Raw genomic sequence first — 21486 nt, 5'->3', positions numbered from 1 at the left:
AAATTCACTTAACCTCATTTTCTAAAATCTGAAATAATTTGTAAATTTCTGTCTAAAATTCTCAGTCCTCATCAGAACAAACACTTAAGGTAACTTCAATTCTCAAGCATACTGCCTGGTTGAGAGTTTAAGACAAGTTTCTGAACATATTGTGAATGTATCCAAGTGCATGTTTTCTTTCCTCTGTGTCAGCATTTTACAGAGGTCTCTTAAAGAGTTCTAGGGGATATCAGTTTGTAATCACCCATGGAAAATAAGAATAGGAAATACAATAATAAGTTCCAAAAGCATTTAGCATGATAAGTTCCTTTGTATTATTTCCTATATAATACATGAGTTGCACATGTATTATTTCCTATGCAAATCTTTTGCAAATAGTACTTTGGAGAAATTTGTCATAGGAATTGAAGATACTGGGTGAGGTTGACATAAATACTAAAATCTATAGAGCATGCGTTTATTGTTTTTGTTCTCTGTCAAGGGATGGCATCATCAAACTGTAGCATAATGTTTTTTTTTTTTTTTTAATTTTTTTTTCAACGTTTATTTATTTTTGGGACAGAGAGAGACAGAGCATGAACGGGGGAGGGGCAGAGAGAGAGGGAGACACAGAATGTGAAACAGGCTCCAGGCTCTGAGCCATCAGCCCAGAGCCTGATGCGGGGCTCGAACTCACGGACCGCGAGATCGTGACCTGGCTGAAGTCGGACGCTTAACCGACTGCGCCACCCAGGCGCCCCTGTAGCATAATGTTTAAATACTACCTTTCTTAATAAGTGAGAACACATCTTTCTCAGATACTTTCAGATATTAATAGTAATATACTTAAATATTTGATTTTTTTCAACAGTATATATGAATAAGTTGAACTATTTAAGTAAGCACAAGAGTAAATTAAGTAAGATAACTTTATATTAAATCAAGGATCAAAGGATTGAAGACAGCTTCTGTTTTTCTAAATATTCCTTTACCCTTTAAAATATTTTTTTTCATAATCACTCCCTTTTTACTCTTTCCTAAAGCACATAACAAAAATTGTATATTATGCTTCCAGATGTTCATGATCAAACTGAATGTCTTCAATTTAGAAATCCACATTAGCTTCTGTTAATTGTTAAAGTAAAACAATCAAACAGCTGAGGAAGAAATTGATAATAACTGGCAAATCTTAGCAAATCTAGTGTTTTCATTCAGTCATACCAAAAATAAAACTTCATTCACAACCATTTGGTACATAATAAAGGATTGTATTTCTTTTGTTTTAACACTGGTATTTGTAAAAGTATGTTCACCTAATGTAAAAATTACTGAAATTTAGTATTTATATTACATATTATTCTTTAACAAGGTGAAACTTAAATATAAATGGATATAGCACATAACTGGCGATGAAGCAATGTCACTTCTAGGAAATTCACAAAGTAATGTGAAATTATTTAAAGAATTGCCTAAAATATGCAAATGTTATTTAATGAAGATATTCATTTATTCATGAAGGATATACTACATATGTCAACTATGTGCCCAAGCACTATATGATGCACCGGTGAGTCAAAGTTAATGGAGCAAACCTCAGTGCTCACAATCTATAGCTGGAAATAATAAGAATGCCTTCCCAGAGGAGAGATGGTCTAAAGTGAGCTTTTGAGAAGTAAGTGCTTCAAGGCAAAGGATGCACCAAAACATGACTCCCAAGGCAAAATCTCACAGCTGTTTCAGAGATGTCATGAAGAAGGACTTGGGTGAGCTTTAGAAGAGAACTCTGGAAACCATGGATGGAAAACTGACTAAGAGCCTTACATGCTCTGCAAAATTGTTCGAACATTATAGATAGAAACTGGAATTGCGTTGAATATTTTTAGAAAGAATTTTATATTCTGGAGATTTCTAGGCTTGAGGAAACTCTTACCTATGTACACAAGTAAGTTATCAATTTAAGGTATTTCTTTTTATAAGCGAATCAATTATTCCTCTTTAAAAAAAAACTGCTAATTCTGCCTCTTCCTGTGTTTCTCAATTATTACATCTGCAATGTAAACTGACATGTAAATGTATGCACTTATCTTTAAAATTAGAATAGTTAGCACTCCCAAAGTCATTCCCACTTCACCTGCCCCTTACTAAACATAATGACCAGAAATCTAAATTGCATCAAAGGAAAATAGAGGGGGTGCCTGGGTGACTCAGTCAGTTGAGCATCCAACTTCTGTTCAGGTCATGATCTCACAGTTCATGAGTTTAAGCCCCATGTGGGGCTCTGTGCTGACAGCTCAGAACCTGGAGCCTGCTTGGGATTCATTCTCTCTCTCTCTCTCTCTCTCTCAAAAATAAATAAACATTAAAAAAAGGAAAATACAGAACTTTGTAATTTTCTAGCTACCTTCCCTTTCTTTAAAGATCTGGTGGGATGCCTGGGTGGCTCAGTTGGTTAGGAATCCAGCTCTTGATCTCATGGTAATGATCTCATGGTTCTTGAGATTGAGCCTCGCCTCAGGCTCTGTGGTGACCACTTGCTTGGGATTCCTCTCTCTCTCTCTCTCCTTCTCTTCTCTCTGCCCCTCCCCTGCCCTGGCATGCTCACTCACTCTCTCCCTCTCTTTCAAAATAAATAAATAAACTTAAAAAAAAAATAAAGATCCGGAAACTGAGACCAAAAGAAGACAACTTCCCCAAGTCTTATAGCTTTGCCCTAGAATGCAAGCCTTCTTAAAAAGGCAGAATTTGGGGCGCCTGGGTGGCGCAGTCGGTTAAGCTTCCGACTTCAGCCAGGTCACGATCTCGCGGTCCGTGAGTTCGAGCCCCACGTCGGGCTCTGGGCTGATGGCTCGGAGCCTGGAGCCTGTTTCCGATTCTGTGTCTCCCTCTCTCTCTGCCCCTCCCCCGTTCATGCTCTGTCTCTCTCTGTCCCAAAAATAAATAAAAAAAAAAAAAAAAAAAAAGTTGGAAAAAAAAAAAAAAAGGCAGAATTTTACGGTGTGTAAATTATTCCTCAATAAACTTGACTTCCAAAAAAAATAAGCACTGTGTTATGGGCAATCATACAACTGGGGGGAAATATTACAGAAAAAAATGTGCACAGAAATGATGAGTAGACTAAGTACTTTAATTTGTGTAACATTCTGACATTACCTTTTGTTATTTCTTTTTTTTTTTTTTCACTATGTGTAGTTCTTACAGAAACCCATGCAAGTAGGAAGAGAATATTATCTCACATTTACATGTAGTGATAACTGAAACTCAGAAGAATTAAAAATCTCGCCTTATGTAACATAGCCAGGAGCAGAACATGATCTAAACCCTGGTCTTTTAAATCTAGTTCACAGCATTTTCAAACATATCTTCTGTCCTCTACCCCACTCACCATCTTTCCCATACAAACTGACAAAATATAGTAAAAAGTTCCCTTTCTAAAACTTCACAAACCACACAAACTCAGTGAAATAGACCAGATACATCCTACATATCCTCTACTTCTTTTTTTTTTTAATTTATACAAATAAGGATAACAATATCCCCCTCATGAGGATTTGTATGATGAGGGATAATGAGATTATTATGCACATGCTAGTCCCAGACAATGACTGTCATATAATAGACACTCAATAGACATTAGGTCCATTCTGCCCTTGTTATAGCCTAGTATTAGTCTACTTCTCAAACTGGGTTATCTCTACGGGTAGGAAGTGGTACACTAGATGATGTAGAGTTGACAGTGATGCTCTGGGTGCTTCAATTTTACTCACAATTTAGGTGGGTATTACATAATTTAAGTGATCAATAACTGTACCTTGGTTAAACTCAGACAAGAGAGAAAATAAAAAATAAAGCTGATGTAAATTTTCAGGATTTCAAAGGAATTCTATTCTTCTGGATTACTTTGGGCAATGCCTATATTTGTTCTACCATGCCATGACTGGCATTTTACTGGAAAGGTATGAGAAGCAAGCAAGAGAAAATTTTAAGACAAACTATATATACCCACTTTCAAAACTCTTTAGCAGGATTTTATAAATCTAAGCATATGCCTATCCTCAACCCAGCTATTCCACTCTTGGGTATATGCCTAGCAGAAATATATATATATATATATGAAACTACACAATCAAATGTTTATAGCAATACTCTTTGCTAGATCTCTAAACTTGAAACTACTTAAAATGCCTGAAAGAGTAGAACTGATAAATTATGGTTATTCACAGCAATACACAACAGTGAGAATCAATAATCCAAAATCATATGCAGCACAGAATGAATTTCACAGACATAACATTAAATGACAGTGACTAGAAATAAGAGTACACACAGTATAACTCAACTTCCATAAAGATCAAAAACAAGCAAAACTATGTCAACAGATTTCAGGAGAACAGTTACTGTTGGGGAGATGAAGTAATCAAAAATGGATCAAGGGGTTATTGGATATTTATAATATTCTATTTCTTACTCTGTTGCTAGTAACACAGGTTATTCAGTTTGAGAAAATTCCTTGGACAGCACCCTTACAATAAATGCTCTTTCCAATGTGCATATTACAGTTTAATAAAAGTTTTTTTTAATTACAGAGATATAAAAAGGATCTATCAAAATTTCACAGATTATCTTTCCTTATGTTTAGAGATGGTGACTGAAGATAGTCCTATTTTTCATAGAAATGGATAAACAACTTTATTGTATTGGGAATTTCCAATACTAAAAACATGGATTTTTTTTTAATGTTTATTTATTTTTGAGAGAGAGAGAGAGTGCACAGCTGGGAAGGGGCAGAGAAAGAGGGGAGACACAGAATTCAAAGCAGACTCAAGGCTCTGAGCTGTCAGCAAAGAGCTCGATGCAGGGCTCGAACTCACAAACTGTGAGACAATGACCTGGGCTGAAGTCAAATGTTTAACCAACTGAGCCACCCAGGAGCCCCAAAACATGGATCTTTATTCCATATTGGATTCTAAAGTTTTACTCTAAAAATGTAAATGTACTTGAAATGAGTTTGAAATATCTATAGAAAAACTAAAACTTTTTATGGTATTTTAATGATATTTTTATGTATATTTTTAAGAAAAGAACTACATTATATGCTTATTTCAGTGAAAAATAATTTTACAGAAACAGACATATTTAATAATTTACAAAGCTATATTTCAAGAACTCTACTTTTGTCCATTTGTATGAACACACTAGAAAGTGCTTAAAGGCAGGAGCTTTGCCTCACTTATTTTGCCCTTTCTACTACCTAGTACAGATTGTGATACATGGTAGGTGCCAGATGCATGTTTCTAAATCAAAGATTAACATGGTAATAGAGGAGTTAAGATGCAGGGAAGATAGTTTCTCTCTATCTCTCTCTTTTTTTTTTCTTCTAATCACACTGTAGTCCATCTTCCCCAGGTGACACACCATGAGGATGTTCAAGTAGCCCTCTAAAGAATGTCTCATGGTGAGTGTTATGCTAAGTGAAATAAGCCATACAGAGAAAGACAGATACCATATGGTTTCACTCTTATGTGGATCCTGAGAAACTTAACAGAAACCCATGGGGGAGGGGAAGGAAAAAAAAAAAAAAAAAGAGGTTAGAGTAGAAGAGAGCCAAAGCATAAGAGACTCCTAAAAACTGAGAACAAACTGAGAGTTGATGGGGGTGGGAGGGAGGGGAGGGTGGGTGATGGGTATTGAGGAAGGCACCTTTTGGAATGAGCACTGGGTATTGTATGGAAACCAAATTGACAATAAACTTCATATATTAAAAAAAAAAAAAAGAATGTCTCATGGTAAACGACTGAGGCCTTTTGCCAACAGTCAATATCAGTGAAACAGTTATGTGAGAAAACCACAGTGGAGGTATGCCCACCCTCCTCAAATAAGTGACTACATCCTGACTAATATCCTAGTTGAAACCACACTTAAGATCCTAAACTAGAATGGCTTGGGCAAGCTACTCCTGAATTCCTGATCAACAAAAAAGTGAGATGGTTAACATTTTTTGTTCTAAATCAGATGTTTAAGGTAATTGATAATAGATAATCCACTAAATTTTGCTGATTATGAATAATGCTGTAATTCACTAGACAATTAACTAAATTTTGTAGATTATGAATAACACTATAAAACATAGTCTTTGTGTGGACATTTTATTCATTTCTCTAGTCTAGGAGTGAGATCTTTGGATTGTATGGTTTATATATATGGTTGTATAATGCTGCATTTTCACAGGCAGCATGAAAGATCCAATGGTCCTGTGACTTTTCAGCAATTGGTATTCTCAGTTGTTGTTGTTTGGGTTTTCTGTTATTGCTCGCTTGTTTTAGCTATTCTAATGGGTAGGGAGCGGTATCTTATTGGAGTTTAATGTGTACTTCCTTACTGAGCATCTTTTCCCGTGCTTATTTGCCAGTCATTTTTCTTCTATGGGTTTAATGTCTGTACAAGTCCTTTAGCACTCTGTAATGGATTGCTTTCTAATTTTTGAATTTGGGGAGTTCTTGTTATATACCAAAGTAAAATCCTTAACAGGAATATGTTTACAATTATTTTATTCCAGGTTCTAGGTAGTCGTTTCATTTGTTAAATGTCTTTTGAAGAGAGCTTTTTAATCCTGATGCAGCAAAATTCATTGTTTTATGATTCATTCTTTTTGTGTCCTAAGATAACTTTGTCTAACTCAAGGAATTCCTTCTGTTTTCTTCTGGAAATTTAGAGTTCTACATTTTAGTTTTAGGTCTATGATCATTTCCATACCTATGGCCCAGAGATCATCTTCTGCTGAAGTTGAAGAACATCACTCTGACATCTCACATTAAAAGTGCTACTCATCAAGCCAGATGACAGATGACAGAAAATTTGTTTGAAAGCATCCTGGATTCTCTCAGTGTCCTTCCCTTTCCTAAAGAAGTGCACCTAAATGATGTTATATGGGCTGAGAATCTGGTGGCATGAAACACAGCAGGTTAAAAGGGGGGGGAGGAGTCTTCTAAGTAAATAATAAAATAAAATAAAAGATAAAATCAGATGATCATTCCCAACAAAAAGTCTGCTGGGATTTTGACTAGGGTTGCTGTAATTCTACAGATAAATTTGCAAAAACAAGTTAATGTTATTGTTTCTTCTGGTCCATAAACATGGTATATTTCTTCCTTTATTTAGCTCTTAAGTTTATCTTCCTTATTTAGTTTATCTTCCTTATTTAGCTCTTAAGTTTATCTTTTTACAGTTTTAGATATCTAAGACCGGCATATCTGTTGCCAAAGTATTTCACACTTTTGATGCTATTGTAAGTTTTTTTCTTTCAATTTCCACTTACTCTAGAATTTAGAATTAGATTGTTTTATATATTGATGCTAGCACTGAGATGAGCTAAACAATGTCATCATTTCAACTAGGTTTTTTTTTCTTGCCTTATTATAATGCCTAGCTATACTAGTGCAATCGAAATCATGAGGGTAGTTATTGCTTAGCTACCAAAGTTAGGAAACTATTAAATATAATGCTTCCTGGTTTTCAAAAATGGTTGAAGAAGTTCTACACACATAAATTTGACAACTTAAATGTATTGAAGAAATTCCTTGAAAATCATCATCTGTCCAATCTCAGCAAGATGAAATACATAACCTGAACAGCACTAAAACTAGTAAGGAATCATTAAAAACCTCCCCCCTGACAGACCTTGGCAAAAAGATACCTTCAGGCTATGATACTTCAATGGAAAATTTCACCAAACATGAAAGAGGAACTATGACCAACTCTAAACTATTTCTTCCTAAAAAGAAAAGACAGAGGAACACTTTCCAATTTATTTTATGAGAGGAATATTTCCCTGGTACCCAAATAGACAAAAGACAGTACACAAAGAAGAAAAAAGCAAAGAAAAAAAAAAGAAAAAGAAAAAAAAAAACACTACACAACAATATTCCTCATGAACATAGACATTAATTCAAAAATATAAAACCAGGTAAAATCTACTAATAAAGTGGGTTTTCTCCTGGGAAGTCAAGACTGATGATATACTAAAAAATCAACTCATATAGTCTACTATATTCTCAACATAAATAAGATCAATCCCATGATCATATTAAATGATGAAAAACATTTTATAAAATTCACACCCATTTCATGATAACTCTCAGCAAACTAAAAATACAAGGGAAATTTCTCAATCTGATAAAAGGCATCAGCAAAACCTATATGTCACATTTGTTTAAAAAATGGACTTATAACTCCTATTATGACCAAAATAAATTCCAAATGAATCAGAGATGAGATGAAAAAGAAATATCTATACAAACATTAACAACAAAGCATAGATAAATAATTTGTGGTGTCAAATCCAAAAGCAATAAGAAACAAGATAAATGTGATGGTATTTTTAAAAGTTACAGCAAGAAACATCAAAAGTAATGTCAAAATACAAATGACAAACTAGGAGACAATATTTGCAATTTATATCTAAGACAAATTGTTCTTAAAATTCAGATAAAAATAGCAAAAACACATGAGTAGCCAACCCTCAGGGGAAAAAAATATGTACACAATCCTTAAACATATGAAATACACAATGCTTCACTCATAACAAGAGAAATGTGAATGAAAATCGCTTGCAGCATCATTGATTGCCTATCAGAGTGGCAACTCATGTTGGCAAGGCAGTCTTCTCAAACACTCAGAGAAAGTTGACTACACTCAATAAATGACATTTGCATTTGAACCACATATCCAAATTCCAGGATCCTTCTAGGAACCTTCTAGGAACCTAAAAATTCCCCTAAAGTGTGTATGTGTCTTCTAAAATACAATACTTCAAGTGTATAAATTTAATTACTGATAGCAAAATTTATAAACAAGCAAACTGCCCAACCACAGAAGATGAATAAATTATAGTATATCTATATGAAAGAGTACTCTGCAGCAGAAAAAGGATGAAAAATATTTCTATAAACTGATATGTAGTTGTCACCTAGATAGTTTAATTGAACAAAATCAATGACCTTTAAAATACCTTAGCAGGGGTGCCTGGGTGGCTCAGTTGGTTAAGCGTCTGACTTCCAGCTCAGGTTGTGATTTCATGGTTTGTGAGTTTGATCCCCACACTGTTAGCGCAGAGCCTGCTTGGGATTCTCTCTTTCCCCCTCTCTTTCTGCCCCTCCCCTGCTCATGCCCTCTCTCTCTCTCTCTCTCTCTCTCTCTCTCTCAAAATAAATAAATAAACTTTACTTTAAAAAATTAATGAATCAGATAAAATACCTTAAAAAAATAAGGAAACAATAACAACTAGATAAAGCAAGAGTGGCAAAATCTGGATTATTTTAAGATCTCTATGTCCATACTATTCTTGTTTCATTAAATATTTTTAACATTAGTCATGCCAAAATTTTTAAAAACGTGGAAGTTAAAAAAATCATATACAACAATTTTGTTCACTCTGGAATTTTCCTTGAATTTATGTAAGATCAGATCTGCAGTTTCAAGCAGAAGAATCATGATGGGTTATCCATTGTTTCTTCCTTAACATTTCAAATGGAAAAGAAAGTACTGGAAGATGCATACTTTGATACCTAACCAGATTTTAACTGTTTTCATTGTAGGGTGACAGAGAATCACTCAACTGGAAAGCAGGTTTTACCATTTTTTCACTCAGGAAAATCTCTAGAGACCACCAGGTATTACTCCCTCAAGAACATGAGACTGAGCATATCCACCCTTAAGAATGACAGCATTTGCTGACCCTGATAATGTGCTTTCTATTAGCCTGCTGTTGCCTAAGCATTAAAAACATTCTGTTGTGCAGTTCTCTTTTTAAAAAATTCACTAACCTTACTTCTTTGTAAAAGGCATCTGATTTTAAAAGCACGGGTAGATGGACTTACTGAGTTTTATTCTCTTGATGGAAACTCAACACCAAACATTGGGCAAAGTCATCTGTCAAAAAGGAAAAAAAATAGACCTTCACCCCCAATTTAAGCAAAACCTGTAGCTTTGGTTTAATTTTGTAAATATAAAGAATTTAAACACTGAGAAAATGGAAACATATCTTGAAATTTACTATCTGAAAGAGAAAATCCTCTAAAATTTTCAGAATTGGAGTTTATTTTCCTTTCAGTTCCATGACCCAAGAAAGGGATGTTCAAATGTTTTGTCTGTACTGACATCATGCTATATGAATACCCTCAGATTTCCTTCATTTTCTCTCAATCCTTAAATATGTTCTTTAATATTTAAGCTTTCACCTGTCTTGCTTCATCTGACACAAATTGTGATTCTACTGGATTGAAGAGAAAATTCCTTTGTAGCTTACACCATCATATATTTTATGACTTTGCATGCATTTCTCAAGTGGAAAGTGTCACTAACTTAAGTCCTTCCAGCATAAGTCTATCTTCCCCACCCTGTCTCCATCACGGCCTCACATGATTTCATCACTCTCTGGCCTTCTTTTAGTTGGCTGTCTGTAGTGTTAGATTGTGAATTGCATGAAGACAAGTAATCTCTTTTTTTTTCATTATCTACACCATCCACAAGGTATTTAATATTTTAAATACATAAGTAAATGAATGGCTGAAGTAGATACCTTAATTAAATGACTCATAGAAACATCTACAGGGTGAGGGTTTGCTATGGCCCTTAGATAGCTACAGAACACAGCATGCCTGGGACCCATCCTTGACCCCTGTTCCTCTCTTATTTTGCCATTCAGGGCAGGTCTGTGTCAGCAGGACTCATATAAAAAAGGTGGAAACAGAAAGGGGGGCACATTTGCTTCTGAAATCTCCCTTTTAGTCTATGCTGGGTGCGGCTGGTCTTCTGTCATTGTCAGTTTCCTTTCATGACATTCCTTACCTCCTACTCTTTTCCACCTAACTTGAAAAGGAAAGTTGTTTACTTTGAAATGAAGTTGAATACTACTGCCTATCAATAAAACTGTTTGTGAAGCAAACAGAACTTGAAGCATCATTCAAAAGGTAATAAACATCCTGAAGTGCTATAAACTCCATGAGAGAGCAATTTGAGAGCTAGCCATAATAGTAATAATTAACATTTATTGAGCACTTAATATGTGTCAGATATTTTGCTAGGCAGTTTACACTTAACCCGCTAGCAGTTTTTTGAGATAAGCATTATTACCTTTTACAGATGAGGAAGCAGTCACATAGTATTCAAAATAGGTCTATCTGACATCAAAATACATTCACTTAAACATGCAGCTGGAGGCACAAAAAGTAATCACGGAAAAGAGGCACTGCTTTGACCAAATAACATAGCACTGTGGCATCCTTTTGATCCTAAGACATTCAAACTGATGGAGGGACATGGATTTATAGTTAAATATTTCTACACCACTGGAGTTGTTCTAAAGTTGGGGCTGGGTGGCGCTATAGGCCTTGGAACCCAGCACTGTGATTATGTCCCTTAAAAGAAAAAAAAAAAAAAATCCATGCAAACAACTGAAGGAAGTCCAATGCTGTTCTCTACAATATTCAGTTACCTCTCAGATTTATTGCCAATAATACCATCCATTTATTTTTTTTAATTTTTTTTAATGTTTATTTATTTTTGAGACAGAGAGAGACAGAGCATGAATGGGGGAGGGGCAGAGAGAGAGGGAGACACAGAATCGGAAACAGGCTCCAGGCTCCGAGCCATCAGCCCAGAGCCTGACGCGGGGCTCGAACTCACGAACCGTGAGATCGTGACCTGAGCTGAAGTCGGACGCTCAACCGACTGAGCCACCCAGGCGCCCCAACCATCCATTTATTAATTAATACCTTTTGTGTTATCAGTTATAATTATTTATTGATCATTAAGGTTAGCACTAAGTTCAAAAATTCTTTCACTTAACACACTTGAACAACTAAAATACTTAACTAGAAATATCTGGTATCTTCCAGTAGTTTATTAGTCCTGGTACCATATGATTATAATCTTAACATGGAATAGTCTGTTCTTTAAAGCAAATCTTAAATCCTAAAAAAGAAACAAAACAACAAAAGCCAAAAGAACTATATCATCTGTCTTTTCATATTTTTAGCTGATTTAAATTAATATGGCTATCAGGCTTATTGACGTCTATAATGCTTTTCTTCTAAGATTCTCTAAAATGTTCTGAATCAATTTTAAAAACGCTAAGCCTGTCATCCTCCACCTAAGCTCTTCATTACTTTTCAAGACAATATCTTCTCTTTAAATTCCTTTTGCCTCTCCTCTCCTTCGGCATCTTTTCTGACCATTCTCTAAGCTCTTTTAAAACCTCCTTTATACCAGCATAGCAAGTCACATTCCCCCTCCCTCATCTTCCACTGTGTTGTCTTAGGGTGATAAAAGAGAATGAAAAACAAAGGCTTTCTTAACATTGTTATGATTTACGTTTCTTAATTAAGTGATATATCCCAGTGGCAGTGAGAACAGGGTATTTGGAGAGGGCAGGGAGACACATTTGGATCTGAAAGTACCAAGCTGAAATAAACATAATGATGGCAATTAAACTACAGTGCTGACTTGGGAGGGATTACAAGAGTCGAAACGTTCACAGAATAGAGTCTGGCACATAGTGCCATTAAAAAGTATTTCACACTCATCATACACATAGCAATGACAAAGCATTCAGTGGAGTTACTACAAATATTCAACAAGAGATATTTGTCTTCATTCCTCACTAATAATTATCAAAATATATTCTTAGGGGCCCAACTGATCCAACAGAAACACAAATATATATTCATTCATTTTGCAGTTGGATAAAGGAACTAAAGGACGTTAGATTAAGGTAAGCACGCAACCTACCCACATACATCCTAACTATGGATGTAGAAATTAATTCTATTGATCACTAAGTTTATCTGAGTATATAAAAGTAAAACAAAATGAGAGTTAAGTAAATTATAATTAATGAATATATAAAGAGGTATTAAGTTAATTTATCATTTTATTCACATGATACACCGGGTGACATATCGAGCGCATTTCCAGAACTTATATGTATTTCTGATATTAGGTTCACTTAAAGGCAGAACATTCACTACTAGGTGAATAGACCTTTAATGTATATGGAAGTGAAACTTCAAATTTCTTTAGCTATATAAGTTGTAGAACTGAAATGAACCAACTTCTTTAAAACAAAGAACCCTGTCATAAAATATTAGTGACAAAAATGTAATTTAAAAAACCAAGTACAATCAGGAAACGTGCTTATGGGCAATGCATAATCTTAAAAAGAATTTAAAATAACTCTAAAGTTATTGATTTTGTCCCTTCATTTCATAAAAACTACAAATTCAATTTCATGATATACAAAAGAAAAATGTTTCAAAATAGTACAACCTAAAGGAGTTTTTGTGTTTGTGGATTTCAATAATAGAATAAATCTCTCTTTTTAAGATGTCACTTTAGAAGTTTTTTCTTAAACTTCCAAATGTGTATATTTTCAGTTACTTTAATAACTCTTCATTCGCCTTCTAGGAATTCTTACCACTGCATTTTGATGTATTGTATTAATAATGTTCTGATGTATGTTTTGGTTTAAATAGGTATTGTTAAAGGTGACCTTTTGGTTTGATTGTTTAGCTGACTTTAGTGCTAATAAGATAAAGAATGAGGTGTCTAATGAACCTCGTGTATGGAAATAATGATAGATGGCTTATTTGGAATTCTACAGACGTGACACTGCCAAGCCCGCTGAGGAGTCTCTGGAACCTAACTAATTTTAGAGAGAGGTTTTATTGATTACACAGAGACAGGGCACATTGTAATCATTTTTACAGCAAGGTATTGCCTGAGGTACCAAAATCCATTAAGCAAGGATTATAAACTTTGTTTTAAACTGGATCCTAAATTGTTTCTTGATGTATAGTCAACAACAGCTCGGTAAGATCAATCACAGTTACTAAGGCATATTAAAATCAACTTGTTTAATTTTAATTGCTCATATGCCTGACCCTCTGAGGTGCAGCTGTTCATGAAGCTCGATTACGTTTTTTCCCAGATAGGAGTTTCATTTCAGTTTACATTATAATCATTTCTTTCCGAAGGCCACCACATAATCTACTTTTTACACTTCTACTTTTAATTTACTTTTCCTATCCTTAAAAATGTACAGGAAATCATGCCTCGCTATGACATTTTGGGTCATTCTGTACATCGTTTCATCCTTTTAGGAAATAAGATGTTTCAATATAATTATTTGAGTTGAATGTTAAAATATATTGTATATAACTGTACACAGACACATTTGCAAAAGTTTCATGTGGATATATTCTTACAGAATCTTAATAGTTTAACTAGACTAGCTTCTATCTGGGAGTCAAAATATTTAGTTTGTTTAATGGCATGTAAGTTGTCTTGTTTTAAATGGGTACTTTATATATTTGATGTATTGCATAGCTAGAGTATGAATACATGTACATCTTAAATATTTATTAAAATGTAAAAGATTGTAAATCAACATCCTTATTCTACGGCATATGAGAAAAAAAGGAAAAGAAGGTAAACATGTGAGCATGGCTTACCTGGGAATAAAGTTACTTTAACAATCAGAAGACCTGACATCAAGATCTAGAGTCCCATTAAATAATTATATAACCAACAACTTAGTTAATTTCTTTGGGCCTCCATTTCTACATCTGTAAAATAAAAATAAAATAGAAATAAAATAAAGATATGGAAATTTGAATCTCACTATGCAATACATCTGATAATGTTTTAGAAATTTAAATGTTCAGTATTATTGTACATGTGTACATATATACATACACTGATACATATATATGATCTATTCAATTTGTCAAAGGTCAAGAAATATACAAGTAACTGTAATCAGGGAAGAGGTGACGGAAAAGAGTCCAGTGCAATGGGAAATTAATCTAATTTTGAAATTATACATTTTATGTTAAATGAGTTCATGCATTTTTAAAGTTATAAGTTCAAAATAACTAGACCAACACTTAAAATTTCAGGTTAGGTTATAGTGAGCTAAACACTAAGATTGCATTAGTTAAAATGCATCCATTGCATGTGTATATAGTCGATCTTCTAGTAATTTAACTGTTCTTTAACTCTCTAGCTTCAACTCAATAAAAATATTTAAAAATTAACTTCAATGTTTTGAATTTCAGATGAAGTTGAATATCACTGTTGGTGACATATCCTTAAACACAAATTGAGTGAGAAAATTACTAGCATTATCGTATTTAGTAATATGTATATCACTTCATTTCTTAAATACCAAAATGTGCTTACTAATGCATCAATTATAATGAGTCACTGATTATTCTAATCAAATTATTTAAGGTACAGGAATGAAATGTCAATGTTAAATTCCAGTTTTCCCTTTGTTTAGTCTTAAATGCATTGTAAGTTAACACAAATAAAACACTTTGTCAATTTCCTAAGGGAAAGAAAGAAGTATAGCATGACATGGTGTATCAGTTTTGTTGGCTGACTGATAACTCTCCACCCCAGAATGTATCATGGATATTACATCATGCTGCTTGGTGTGGCTGGGAAGGCAAAATCCAGCTGACAACAGAATAACATTCCCTCCATTGACTAGTCTGTTCTCTTTAGCTTCCTGGATACTTTCCCCTCTATCCCCTGCTCTCTCTCTTAAATTCATCACCCTTAAAAAATTTTGCCCTTCCTCCAGATTTCTTTTATTTTTTCCTCTGTCTCCTAAGAATCACCTACAATTTCTATTATCATCCCTTTGAAGATGATCCTTAAATTTTTATTGGTAACCTAGACTTCTTATCTAAGCTTTAAAATCATTTATCAAATTACTTCCTCAATGGCTACTAAGACATCCAAAAAGGCAGAGATGACATTTCGACTTGTCATAGTATCTCTAACACTTAGCATAGTGCCTGGCACATAGTAGGTAGACATGAAATAAATGGAAAATGAAGGAATGAATGAATGCACATTTTATAAGGATTAATGTGATGTCTACATTAGATGAAGAAGACACTATGAGAGATTCTGATTTAGTGTGAGGCCTCTGGCAATCATTCCAAACAAAATGATGAGGCTGTGCAATAGAGCGCTGAGTGTAGGACTAGAACAAAAGTTACCTAAAGAGCCATTATTTAGAAGAAAGGCCTTACATGCCTATCTTGCAGTTTATGCCATTACCTCAATCTGGAGAGCCCTTCTCCTATCAAAATTATTCCAATTCTAGAAAGAGGCTTAAAGCTCACTTAGTCCATTAAATTTAAGCTACTTATCATATCCCACATTATTTTTCTTCTCTCAGCTCTTACTAATAAATGAATAATTACACACAACCCCCTGCCACACACACACACACACACACACACACACACACACACACACACACACAGTGGAAACAGCATTAGCTTCAGAGAAGAGTAGACACATGTAAAATTTTAATACTGTCAATCACTACTTCTATAGCTACAGGCAATCTTTTTAAGGCTTCTGAGACTCACTATCTTCTTATCCTACAAGATTATTATCAAGATTAAAATTAATAAAATAATACATAAAATCCATTTTGCACAAAATACATAGAATTTTCATTTCTATTGTATTTAAAATAAAGTTCATACACACTGGCATGTAGTTTTTGTCTCTGAATACTTCAGGTTTGTCACTTAACCAGAGTGAGACATTTAACAAAGATCATATGGATCTTTGTAGCCTCCACGGTACACACTTTATACTTGATATATTCTTGATCATTATTTGAAATTTTTGCAGCTAACTCCATTTTATAAATATTTTTCTATAGTATTTGATTTGACAATGTTCAAAGTTATGCCCCTCAGGCATGTAGGTGTTTAAAGCTTTAGGGTAATAGAAATAATAATGCATTAATCTGGGTCTACCAAAATCTTGCTTTTTCTGGGTGTATCTATTATGCTTGAGAAAATATTCAAATTCCACACAGTGAAGACTAATTTTTGAGGTTCTAATAAATTTATTAGTTATAAAACCTGAGGTTTTTTCAGGGTTTTTTTTTTCAGCTATAGGCAAATAAAATGTTGACATTATCAGTATCCGTGTACTTAGGTTCTTACATATACTTCTTTTTTTTTAATATGAAATTTATCGTCAAATTGTTTTCCATACAACACCCAGTGCTCATCCCAACAGATGCCCTCCTCAATACCCATCACCCACCCCCCCTCCCTTCCACCTCCCATCAACCCTCCGTTTGTTCTCAGTTTTTAAGAATCTCTTATGTTTTGGCTCCCTCCCTCTCTAACTTCTTTTTTTTTTCCTTCCCCTCCCCCATGGTCTTCTGGTAAGTTTCTCAGGATCCACATAAGACAGAAAACATATGGTATCTGTCTTTCTCTGTATGGCTTATTTCACTTAGCATAACACTCTTCAGTTCCATCCACATTGCTACAAAGGGCCATATTTCATTCTTTCTCATTGCCACATAGTATTTGAGGATGTGGAGAAATGGGAACCCTCTTGCACTGTTGGTGGGAATGCAAACTGGTGCAGCTGCTCTGGAAAACAGTGTGGAGGGTCCTCAAAAAATTAAAAATAGATCTACCCTATGACCCAGCAATAGCACAGCTAGGAATTTACCCAAGGGATACAGGAGTGCTGATGCATAGGGGCACTTGTACCCCAATGTTTATAGCAGCACTTTCAACAATAGCCAAATTATGGAAAGAGCCTAAATGTCCATCAACTGATGAATGGATAAAGAAATTGTGGTTTATATACACAATGGAATCTTACATATACTTCTATAACCATTATGCCATAGCTACGTAATTCAACCCAAAACTATTAAACATCAAATCAAGGGCTTAAGTTGATGATAAAAGTGATTGAGTTTTGCTAAAAGGCAGAAATGGTAATATAATCTAAATATATATATTTTTCAAAGTTCCTATGTATTTAGTATTTCAATAAAATATTCACACATAATTCTAAGAATTTTAAGTATTTCATATAACACTTTAAAGGACAGAAACCAGTATAAAGTACTTTTGTATTTTGCTATAAATGGTCTTTAGAAACCTGAAAGTTTCTGAGTTTTCCTGGTGGCCTGTTACTAATATTCATCCCCCTATTATTCTATAACTCACTGAAGCATACAGGGTAAGGCTTCTAGCGAGTTGGAACCACATGTTTCACTGCATTTTGTCAGATTACTCTTTGCCAACATCAACAAGGAAATTTATGCAGACGGTCTCAATAGATTCACCAAGTTAACAAACAGACAAGTAAGGATAAAAATTGATAAATTACAGTCACCTTTTCTTACAAATGCCAGACTTTATATGCTATTTAGATATGTTGAAGTTGAAAAATTTAAAAATCTATCGTGTGAAGCAAACATTCTGTGGTGTTTTATTTAGACTTTCGTAGAGAAATCATCCAAGTGAAAAATTGGACCATCTTGTTACTGTCACACGATTTCCTATTAGCTACTAACCTGCATTGCCTTAAATTGAACATGTGGCACACTGCTGTATATTTCATGTCACATTTCTCTCAGAAGGTCAGCTTTTTCTGAACGTCCACTGGTATTTGTTGAAAGTAAGTTCCAAAGAGAACTGTGAGTTTGAGAACTTGGGCCAAAATAAAAATATGGCAGAAGGACATTTGCTCCTTGATGATCTAGTTCTGGACACACGTACCTCACTTCTGGAATCCAAAGCTCAGTCATTACCTAGCAGCCAATGACAAGGCCCAAACTCAAAATACTAGCAAATACAGGGAAGATATCACATGATTCTGTATGGAATTAATTGGTAATATTTTTTAAGTGTACAACTGCCTTGGCAAAAAATAGAAAATTTAAGATGCTATATAAATATCATTGGTTCATTCAAAAGCAAAAACATTGGAATTATCAATTAGCATAGTAGACAAGGAGCTTAAGTTTTAGCTATATAGCTAATGTTGCATTTTTAGAATGGTCATTAGTCACTCATGCTGGTAGAGGGAGGTAAAAATTTCCAAGAAACATTCTGTTTTAAGTGTTACTAAACAGCATTTTCAGATTGTTTTATTAATCACCAAGCATTGTATTAAGCACCTGTGAGTTGCAAGCAGCTGTGTTCTGTGCCCAACAGCAAGTCACATAGACACTGAGCGTGAACATGGACACTGACCGTGACCATGGACACAAAAGTATACCAGGGAAATAAGTTTGAAAAATTTTAGTGATATTACAAAAGAAAAAACGTTTAGTGTTTTAGAAGGAAATAACAGAGAAGCATAACAAGCTTGTTATCCTTTGCCAATTAAATCAGCTGTAATACATTTTATTCTTATATATGGTTTTGCATGTAACCTAGGAAGGAATGCATATGTATCGGTCAGAAAATGGCACACTGGGTTGGTCAGGCAAAACACCCAAATCAAATCTGGCAATTAATATACTGGAAGTTGTTGCATGTCAATTATGAAGTATGAGGACATATTAAGTGAAAATGTTGATAGGAAATGGGGGGGGGGGTTCATGGTAAGGCTCAAAACAAAGGTTGAAAATAGGGATGTATATTTAAAAATCATCCATGAATTAATAGATGATGAAGCCACTGGTGATTTATAAGGAAAGAATAGAAATAAAATGGCAAACTGAGGATAATTCTCATGGAAATACTAAAAAAGGAAAAGGAGCCATACTTCAACATAGTGTTTTCAGATAAGAGTCACTGATACCTAATGTGCTTCTACTGAATATATTGTAACTTTAAGATACTACTACCCTAATTCAGTTAACCATCAAAGTTTAAAAGTGGTTAAATACCAGTTTAAAAAACATCTATTTCATAATAATGCTATTTATTACAACTGCTAAAAATAAATTCTAGCACATTACTGCTTAGTAAACATCTCTGAACCAAATTTACAGCAAAATATGCACATCAACATATACTATGTATTTAGAGAAATAGCATGATAACATTGGAAAATTTTCAAGACTTGGTCCATCTGGCTCCACAGCTTATTGCTTTTTCTGTATCAAACTATCAATGGCCAAGTTATTTGGAGAACATGAATATCAGAAGTGAAGATAAGCTGTATAAAAAGAACAGAAAGATAGAAGATAACTGCATTGATGATTGTCAACAGCTCTACTAATAATCTAGCTTTGCAATCAATTATGAAATAGAGTTAACTGGCTTAACTCTGGATTAATCTGATGTCTACATCAGATGACGAAGATGCTATGGGTGTTGTTTTATGGTAGAATCATAGCTGAATCACTTCCATGTACTCAGTCCAGATCTATCTAAAAATCACACGATGGATTTGCCAAAACTGGCAGAAACAAGTTAACTATTATTCCATAACAAGGTAATTTTTTAATATTCCTCTTCTTGATCATTATTATAACCTTAAATACTATTATGGCATAATAATACTAGTATATAAGGTACTTTTTTCCCTTTCTTTGGGATTTCAAGTTTTCTAAGGCCTGTATATTTTAACAAACCATTGGTTTTAATATTATTTTTTCTGGTTATAAGCCTTCTACCCTCATCCATAGATTTTTTTAAAAAATCATGTCTTGCATTAATAAAACCTAAGAGTGGCCAGGGACATTGAATTTTTCTACTTAATTTAGAACCTGACTTGGTTGTTTCAAATCAAAATCTAGCCTGAAGCACATTTTCAATGAATGAGCAAAGTTATGGAGGGGGTTAGGGGTGGGGAGTTATCCGCATTCTCAGTGGCTCAGTATTATAACATTAAATGAAGTGGCAAAAATGTGGCTTTAATAAGTTTAAATGAAAAGTTTTAAAATATTATTATTTTGATGGGTAAAGGAATAAGCGAAAGGTTTCAAAACTAATAATTCTCAGAATACACTTTTAATAAGTAGAATACAAAAAGACAAACATTTAATAATTATAATGGAAGAAAAATAACTTTTCAAAAAGGTCATTCTAAGTACAGTTCACGTTTTCTTGACAGCCCTTTGAAAAAATATAAGTGGTACTTATTTGTGGAAGAATCGTGGTGTCCTGAATTTTGATGCTCACAATCATTGCTGTGGGTTTTATATATTATGAGTCACTTTGATTACTCTCATTATATCCTCTTAAGCTTTGATTCTGCCAGATTCTATCTGCAAATGGGCTGCCCCCAAAACAATGGCACCATTAATTGCTAAGTGAGCTGAAAAACAATGAGACCTGCAGGCTCTTGTACAAATGGACAGTCAGAGCCGTCGGCCTAATCAGATACGGTTGTGCTCACTTGTGGACTAGTTGGACTCCTCAGAAATGTTGCCCACATCTGTCACTTTCTCACTTCTCACAGTAAGCACATGTCAAGCTTTATCGTTCTACAGTCTTGTTTTCTAAGAAATCTCTGTGCATATATGTGAGCAAGAATCATATTGGTTTGACATAGTCCTTCACAGGGAGCTCAATTAGAAGCCAGACTCAGAGAAAAACATAAAAAATACATGAGTATAAGAAAGGTTCAATATTTGTGTGAGTTAAAAGGAATAATACAGTAGTAAAATCTAAAAATCTTTCAAAAGTCATGCATAGATCTTGTTAACAG

The 21486-nt window shown here is 34.2% G+C and overlaps 1 long non-coding RNA gene across 1 annotated transcript in view; it reads right to left on the bottom strand.

Moving 5' to 3' along the window:
- The window catches only part of LOC147581797 (uncharacterized), a 34208-nt gene extending 19586 nt beyond the window's left edge, over positions 1 to 14622 (bottom strand). Inside the window, exons 1-2 of the long non-coding RNA XR_015249761.1 lie at positions 14484 to 14622; positions 9852 to 9903 (exon numbers count right to left, since the gene is read on the bottom strand). This is a non-coding gene — a long non-coding RNA (uncharacterized LOC147581797). The remainder of the gene's footprint in view (positions 1 to 9851; positions 9904 to 14483) is intronic.
- Between the last annotated feature and the right edge of the window lie 6864 nt (positions 14623 to 21486).

The sequence above is a fragment of the Puma concolor genome, chromosome B1 (assembly GCF_028749965.1).
Source record: "Puma concolor isolate L17-30 chromosome B1, mPumCon1.1.hap2, whole genome shotgun sequence".
Taxonomy (NCBI): Eukaryota; Metazoa; Chordata; class Mammalia; order Carnivora; family Felidae; genus Puma; species Puma concolor.
The sequence above is the reverse complement of the archived record's forward strand: the minus strand, read 5'-3'. Positions and strand labels throughout refer to the sequence as shown.